Here is an 8,551-nt window from a genome sequence, read left to right as displayed (position 1 = left end):
AGGGAGCACGAGGGAGTAAGACAGAGAGAGAGGGAGCTAGAAGGAGTAAGAGAGGGAGAGAGGGAGCTAGAGGGAGCAAGACAGAGGGAGGGAGCTAGAGGGAGTAAGACAGAGAGAGAGGGAGCTAGAGGGAGTAAGGCAGAGAGAGAGGGAGCTAGAGGGAGTAAGACAGAGAGAGAGGGAGACAGAGGGAGCTAGATGGAGTAAGACAGAGAGAGGGAGCTAGAGGGAGCTAGACAGAGAGAGGGAGCTAGAGGGAGTAAGACAGTACCTAGCACCGTACATTTCCGACAGAGGTGGTCCATGCGGTAAGTCATGAGGGGGTGACACCATGAGTTACCCGCACCGGGTGACACCAACCCCAGTGACGCCACTGAAGGTGAGCGGTCTGAAATAGCACTTCTATCTTTCACTAGACAAGCCAGCATATGAGATGGATATTTGGCTGTTTTAAGGATAAAATATTTAAAACATTTGTTAATTTTATTCGGAGTTTTTCTAATTCCAGGGGGACCAGTAATTAGTGCATTTTAGAAAGCACACAGGATGACTTTGTGGTTATTTTAAGGGAAACGTGGTTAATATACCCGATTTCCTTATTACAGGCATTTCTAGTTTGTGAGGGTCTGTAAAATAGTGTAATACGGAAAGCACATGACAGCCTGTAAGAATTGTAGTAGCATATGGGTGCATTATTTGGCTAGGCCAAGGGTAATATGGCCTAATTACTATTGTGACTCCATATGCGCTGCTTCTTACCTGGGTTATTGCTTTTATCCTATTAGAAAATGACGCCTACCATGGCTTTATTAAACGGATGAGGATATTACATATTGTAGATTGCACTAGGATCGAACAAAACGGAATTTCTGAACTGGATACTGTCAAATAAATACAGGTAGGGTACTTAAATGATAGTGCAATTATGATATGTTATGAGCGTACCGTAAGAGAGGGGCATACATTGTATATTTTACCAAAGTGATAGAAGCTTGGCAATGTTATCATGATAAGGATACTAAATTGGACATTTAACAGGACTTATGTGCCTAAATAAAATAGGATTCCAAATCCGATAGGATCAGTTAAGAATTTTAGTAGATCTGACCATGCATGTATTATAATTGGCCCTCTTGAACCTCTTACTTTATGTAGGGTTTGGAACTAATGGCTGGAGGTATATTCAAAAACACCAGGAAGCGGTCCACTATGCAGAAGTGAAACTTGAAATTTGAGGTACATACTTGTATTTTAAATCTTTTATTCTTGGTTGTTTCCATGTTTGTTTTGCTTTTTCCCGAGCCGGTCATATATTGTGGGGAGAGCCCAAAGATCCCTCATTATTATGGGAGTCCGTTTGATTGTAACTGTGCTAAATGTATAATAACAGTATACAACTACAACTACTATTGGTACTGTTTTTAAAGCTAAGTTGCCTCGAAAACATTAGATATTGTAGACTTTAGAATGTCTTGCTGGCAATATATAGTACAGCGTACTATACGAAATGAGGAATGTTCTCGCAGAACGAATTTATAGAGAAGTGAGGACCATGATCTAGTGAACTATAAAGGAATTAAATGTCCATTCTATTTGAAATTATATGTGATGAAATGTAAATTTAAAAGGTATATAGGTACAGACTTTCTAAATAATGATGGATATACATTAAGTGCGACATTACCTCCTGTCTTTCCCATTTGCTTCTTGTATTTGGAGGTTTCCCATAATGTCCTGCACCTTATGTAATGTGTCTGTTTGAGTGTAAATATGGCTTTGATGATCACCTAGTCTCTTTTTCAATGTATGGAGATAAGAAAGTAATGAAGTGGCTTTAGTTCGTGAAGGCCTCTACAGTGTAAATTAATGTATATAGTGTTTTATTGATTTGTATAATAATTGATGTACTTATGTATATAATTGGTTTTATAAGTAAGTAATAGACTTTATTGTCTATGTTTTGTAGCCCTGAAGAAGTGCTCAAGTAGGACGAAACGCGTTGGCTACTGTGGTGTCTTGGAAGAAAAGAAATTAAAATAAAGAATCTAAATAAAGCAATCTGAACAACAAGAGGAATTTGTTATGAATGTCCAGTCAATGTATACTTTTCTTGTGTGCTGATCAAAATTCTGGTTGCTTATGTTTACAGTGGGAGTCTCTCTCACTGTTTAAGGGAACTTAGAGGTCAATCAATCAAAATATCTTTATTCGGATTTAGGTTATAAATCCATAAAAGTCACATATACACATAACAGATATTCAACAGTGGGAAGGTATATCTGATTAATATTACAATTCCATTAAAAAAGGAAAACGAATCAATTCAGTACATCAAATATCCATAAGATATCTTGATTTCACAGTGGACTTTAAAAAACTAACAATAAAATATATATAATCAATGGGCAATAATTGTAGAAACATCAGTGCAGGTCTAACTTGTTTAAAATTAATTTTCTGTAAAATTGGTACCAAAAAGAGTTTTCTAAGATCAGAATATAATGGGCAAAGAAACATAAAATGTAACAGGTCCTGTGGGGAATTCCCATCACAACTGCAAGGGGTTAACACCTGACCACCGGAAGTCACCTTTGGTCTAGCCAGCAAAAGGTGGAAGGTGTTCATCCGTAGCCTCGTTAATAAGAATATTTCATGTGAGGTAAGTGTCCCCAAGAGATAGGGTTCAACAGAGAGAGACGTCATAAGGGGGAGATAGGCCTGGACACATGGTTTCATAGACTCTGCTGCCTCCCTATCTAGTCTTTTCTGAGACAGAAAAGCAGTCTTGACTAGTACAATATCCTTTTTCAGAATGGTTTCTGGGTTGGTAAATAAAATACCCCTTCCCAGTTGATCAAAACCAAGAAATTCGTGTCTTATTGTCAAGCGACATGCAATCTTTAAGTATTGCGTGAGTAAGGGGGATATCCTGATTGAGCCAGCATTGCAGCCAAAAGATCAGTGGGCCCATTGTCATAAGATCACACAGATAGGGGACCCCCAATTCCTAAGGAGCTACTAAATTTGGAGTGCCCTGAGGGACACTTAGTAGTCTCTTTAGGAACTTATTTTCTTTAATCTGTTATGGCATGATGGAACTTCGCCCCCAGAGCTCGCTACCATAGCTTGCTATTGCTATACTTTTGGCTCTATAAACCTGTAGCATGAATCCTTTCGGTTTTTTTCCCACCTTGGAGGCAAAATTAAAAATTGCCGCATTTGCCCGGGCCATATCCCCCTTTTTTTTTGGGATCAAAGGGTCCCATTTTAGCTGGTCATTAAAAAGCACTCCGAGGTATGAAAAGACCTTTATACTCAGAATTATACAGAAATGCCCTTTTAGAGCGTTTCCCAATTCTCATAGTGTACAATTTGGTACTGTTTATATTTAAATCCAATTTTGTCATAAAATCATTAAAAGCATTTAATAGAGTTTGTAAACCAAGTTCTGTCTGTGCCAATAATACAGCATCGTCTGCATAGAGCAGAACTGGTATACCCCACTTCTCAATGTAGGGGAAGTCTGCTTTAGTTGCCACCAGGGTGCTTTCTAAGTCATTAATATAAAAATTAAATAAAAACGGTGCCATTATACAGCCCTGGCGTAACCCTTTCTTGATAGGGAAGTCCTGGATAACCTCCATCTCCTTAGTGTACCTAACATTAGCCCGCGTCGATAAGTGCAGATCTCTCAGGAAGTTTACAAGTCCTACATCAACCCCCCTCGCCTCCATGGACTGCCATAATTTAGTTCTATTACCACAATCAAACGCAGAAGACAAGTCCATGAAGGCAAGGTGAATCAAACCGGGATGCACTACCGTATATTTATTAAGAATTAAATATAAGTTAAGACCCTGGGCGGTTGTCCAGCATCCAGGGCGAAACCCATTCTGGCAGTCAGATAGGATCCCAGTGTTATCTGTCCAGTCAGTTAGTCTTTTTAAAACGACCCGTCCCACCACCTTCACTATCGTATCGATAAGGGATATAGGTCGATAACAACAAGGGCTATTTCTATCATCCTTCTTGTATACTGGCACTATTGTTGAACATGCCCAAGATTCCGGGCATCCCACTGTAATAGCAGCATTAAAGAGAGACTCTAAAATGGGTGCCTAAAACTTGGGATCAGATTTAAATAAGTCAGGAGGAATCTCACCGGGCCCAGGAGCTTTATTAGAAGTTAAACCTGCAATTCCATCTAAAATCTTGTTTTGGGTAAACATAATAGCTGATTCAATATCATGTCTTTGTGTCCCATTGATATGCATAAGTGGGCTATCAAACATTGTTTTAAAATAAAGAACCCAGTCCCCTTCACTTATATTTGCCACCAAACCATCCCCTCCATCTGATTGAAACAGAGGCCCATTTACAACTTGCCAAAACCTTGAACTCTTTTTTAATGTGCTAGAGTCTATCAGCTCCTTCCAAGCTTCATCTTTCATAACATCCCTATGGTTAGCAAGGGTCAGCTTGTAATCAATTCTACAGGAGCGTACCTCTAGTTGGTTTCTAGGATTACTTGTCAACGCTTCTCTCAGGTGTTTGGCTGCTTTAGTACAATTAGTGTCAAACCATCTCGGTCCCTGATTGGCTCTATTTCCTTCCTTTTTTGTCTGCATATTCTCGATTTTTGTGGTCATAGCAGCAAAGGCTGCTAAGATACTATCGGAGTCAACTCCTTGTGTTATGCAGGTGGCTATTTCCCCCTTACAGGGAGTCTTCACATTATTATGAAATATATTGGGTGAAATTTGAGACCACCTTAACCTATGCTTACCATCTGTGGTCCTCAAGGAGCCTACTACCGGATTACTATGTGCAATTTCCAGTAAAGAGCCACCTATATGAACTGATATTGGGTTATGGTCACTATATTCATTAACACTTATGGTAAATCCACTTAGGGCTGATTCTATGGATGCAGATAATAATATATAAGAGCAAATGAATATGGAGAGAGAGGACTAGGTAGGCTAGCCCGGATCCCCTGGTTTATATGTATTATCAAGAAAGGACTAGCTTAGTTGTGTTTGGGAGACTCAGTGGGTACGTATGTCGGCAAACCAATTGGTTTGCTTATGAAGCCCTCACCCACCAACCTAGTTGGTGGCATGCTTCATCATCGGGCCCACCACAGTGACACCGAATGTGTCCTGGGTGTGCTGCGACTCCAGATTACTGAGGAGCTGGTATACTTGCTGAGTGTGCTGTGTTGTGGGTGTGAAAGTGATTTAAAAGCTATGCAGTGGGTCCCAGTTCCCGAGGGTATATGGATAATTTTAATGTCTGGGCCCCTGCTAGCAGATAAAAAGGCAAACGGACGCGTTGGAGTGAGTTATGAACTCCTTCGTCCTTTGTGGTCTACATGTTTCAGCCAGGCCTTTGATTTACATCTGGCTTTCCTCAGGACCAATGAGTATGTGTGGGTGAAGATAAATTATATTAAGTGATTAGTGTTGTTTTATATAAGTGTCGCACTCGCTAAGGTTCGTTACGTGTTAGAGGGGGAATCCCTCTGCTTTACTGTACACATAACATAAAGACACAAACAGACATACAGGGCAGAGTCAATTTAGAATGGTAATCTGGTAACACAACATATTGCCGGCTTCTAAGGTGTGTGAACGACCTAAACCGGCGAGCAAATGTGGCCATGTAGGTTACATGGCGGGTGTAGTTAAATTGCGTAAAAACGGGGTGGGGTGGTGGGCTAAACAGCGTGGTGAGCATAGGTGAGGTACAGGTAAGTATTATACATTTCCCTCACACTTGCTGTTTGCTGTTAAAGCTTCCTTGGGTCACCTGGCAGGGAGAGAAGACCCTAGATATTGTGAAAAGGCATAGGTTAGAGCCGAGCCTGTAGGGAGGAAGATTCTGCTGCTTACCTAAATCGTAGCGGTGAACCAGTATTGTTACTCACGGAATTGCCGATCTGTGTGCTCCTTAGACCTGTCGTCCTGCTGTGGTGTCCCGGGTATCTAGGGTCTTCTCTCCCTGCTAGGTGACCCAAGGAAGCTTTAACAGCAAACAGCAAGTGTGCTAGGAGAATAACCTGAGTAATGGTTTATTCCCTATTATATCGTTTCTTACAATTTCTAGATAATTAATATCAGGACCTTCTCTTTACTTGAAAGTCATCAGAAAACCGGGCACTCTCTTTTTTATATAATCGCAAGTTATCTCTTCTTATATGCCCATTTTATAATCGTCTCGTTCGGTACTAGAAATCACTGCTAGCTCGGCGTCTAGCTAGACGATATAAGAGGGAATAAACCATTACTCAGGTTATTCTCCTCTTAAAGAGAACACAATCCATTAGATTCTACTCTACATAACCTTTTTTGTTAACTGCCCTGACGAAGTTATTAGGCTTATTGGCAACGAATTGTACATTAAGAAAATGATTGGAAGAACTGTGCGTTGTGAATGCATATGAACTGTTGAAGCAATAAAGAAGAATATATTTTGAAACTACTTCATTGGAAAATTAGTACTTTTGATTGGACTTTATTGACTTTTTTACCTAGAATTGCTCAGGTTGAGAACTGTTGAGGATCCACATTTAAAGTGTCTGAGGTAGAGGTGAAATATCGATGGGGTCCTCTTCAATAGTAATGTGCGGGCTTTTAGGCAATGTGGGGGTTAAGGAGAGCCTGTCTATTGAGTGTTGCAGGTCCAAAGATAGCCTTCGATCTGTCTTCTGTATTTCATCTGTGAGGGCTGTATTTGCCCTAAGGATAAAGGCATCTAGTGTTCCCACCACCCTGTTTCCTAAGTTTACTTTCGTCTTGCTCATTGTTATAATGGGAATATAATAGACACCTTACCAATGTGTATAGATACAAGTGTGTATATATGCTAAATTAAAGCAGGGATGACGCAATATCTAAAAACAGAGCAGCACACTTATTAAGTAAACCCCCAACTAACAAAAAGAACCTGGCAGACTTGCTTCTAAAAAGACTGTATACAAGATTAAAATGTTGACCAAAACTCCTAATCCAGTAAAAGAAATTGGATTTAAAGAAAAACGAAAAATAGAATAAAAATAATTAATAACAGTCGAGCCACTAGATTTGCTCAAAATACCTTCGCAGTAAATGTCCCACCGTGTCCAAATAATATAATACCAATGATGTGGCCCCACCCAGCCTCTTCCGGGCTATGACGGGCTTCGCACAGGCGCGCCCGCGCGCATCCCGCGCAGCGGGAGATCTGTCGCGATTTTAAGGCGCCTCCTGGCACTGCCGCGGTGAAGTTGTAGTCTGGGACTACTGGGGCTGCTGGGAGCTGTAGTTCGTGTGCATACGCACTAGTGTGTGCATTCGTTGCAGTCCCCCCAGGACTGAAAAGGGCAGTACAGGTCCGGTGCTTCTCTGTGTGCCCCCAAAGCCGATTAGCTGGTCTCCCGCGCCGCCGGAGCCCTGTCGCGGTTCTAAGGCACCTCCTGGCGTTGCCGCAGTGACTTTGTAGTCCGCGACTACTGGGGCTGCTGGGAGCTGTAGTTCGTGTGCGTACACAGTGGTGTGTGCGTACTTTGCAGTCCCCCCGGGACTGAAAAGGGCAGAACAGGTCCGGTGCTTCTCCGTGTGCCCCCAAAGCCGATTAGCTGGCGTCCCGCGCCACAGGAGCCCTGTCGCGGTTTTAAGGTGCCTCCTGGCGCTGCCGCGGTGACGTTGTAGTCTGCGAATACTGGGGCTGCTGGGAGCTGTAGTTCGTGTGCGTACGCACTGGTGTGTGCATTCGTTGCTGTCCCCCAGGACTGAAAAGGGCAGAACAGGTCCGGTGCTTCTCTGTGTGCCCCCAAAGCCGATTAGCTGGTCTCTTAGCTTAGAGGTCAGGTTTCCCATGATCTTTTGCACCAAGTTATGACTTTGTTTTCCCAAGCAACATAATAGGTGCAGCAGTATATCTTTGACCTTTTGTAAATCTTTTGCTAGTTGAGAAGTACAATGGTACTATCAAACTGAAACTAGCAAGGAATCAAGGAAGCACAGGACTGCGATGGCCACACGCGCATCTCCTAGCCCTGCTATCCATCAGAGCGACAGCGCATTCTAGAACAGGGTTGTCACCATATGAGGTGGTCTTTGGGTGCCCTGCTAATGTCTGGGGTGTCCCAAGACCCAAGTGCTTTTCCGAGACAGAGCTCCCCTTGCTTGTAGATTATCTATACGAGTTGTCTAAAGATCTCCGTTCTCTTCACCAACAGGTGCATGCCACGTTGCAACCAGTAACAGAGGGACCTGGGCACTGTTTCTGAGCCCCAATCGCCGCCTGACCCTGTGTTTCTACCCCTTTTTGCTGATGACATAGTGAATGGAGTGAAAAAGTATAACTTAAGGTCCCGAAAGAAAGACGGTGCACCAGTTGAACAATCTAGGAGCTTGGGAAGGACTTGAGTTTAGGGCACAGCTGCTGTGCCTAAGGTGCATGTTAGCCAGGAGTAAACAACATTGGTGCACTGCCTTGAACACTGGACAGGATTGTAGTGTAGTTCCTATTTCCCCGATAGGTTCTGCGCATTGGAATAACATATACG

This window comes from Lissotriton helveticus, chromosome 4_1 (genome assembly GCF_964261635.1).
Source record: "Lissotriton helveticus chromosome 4_1, aLisHel1.1, whole genome shotgun sequence".
NCBI lineage: Eukaryota > Metazoa > Chordata > Amphibia > Caudata > Salamandridae > Lissotriton > Lissotriton helveticus.
Note: the sequence above shows the minus strand (reverse complement) of the source record.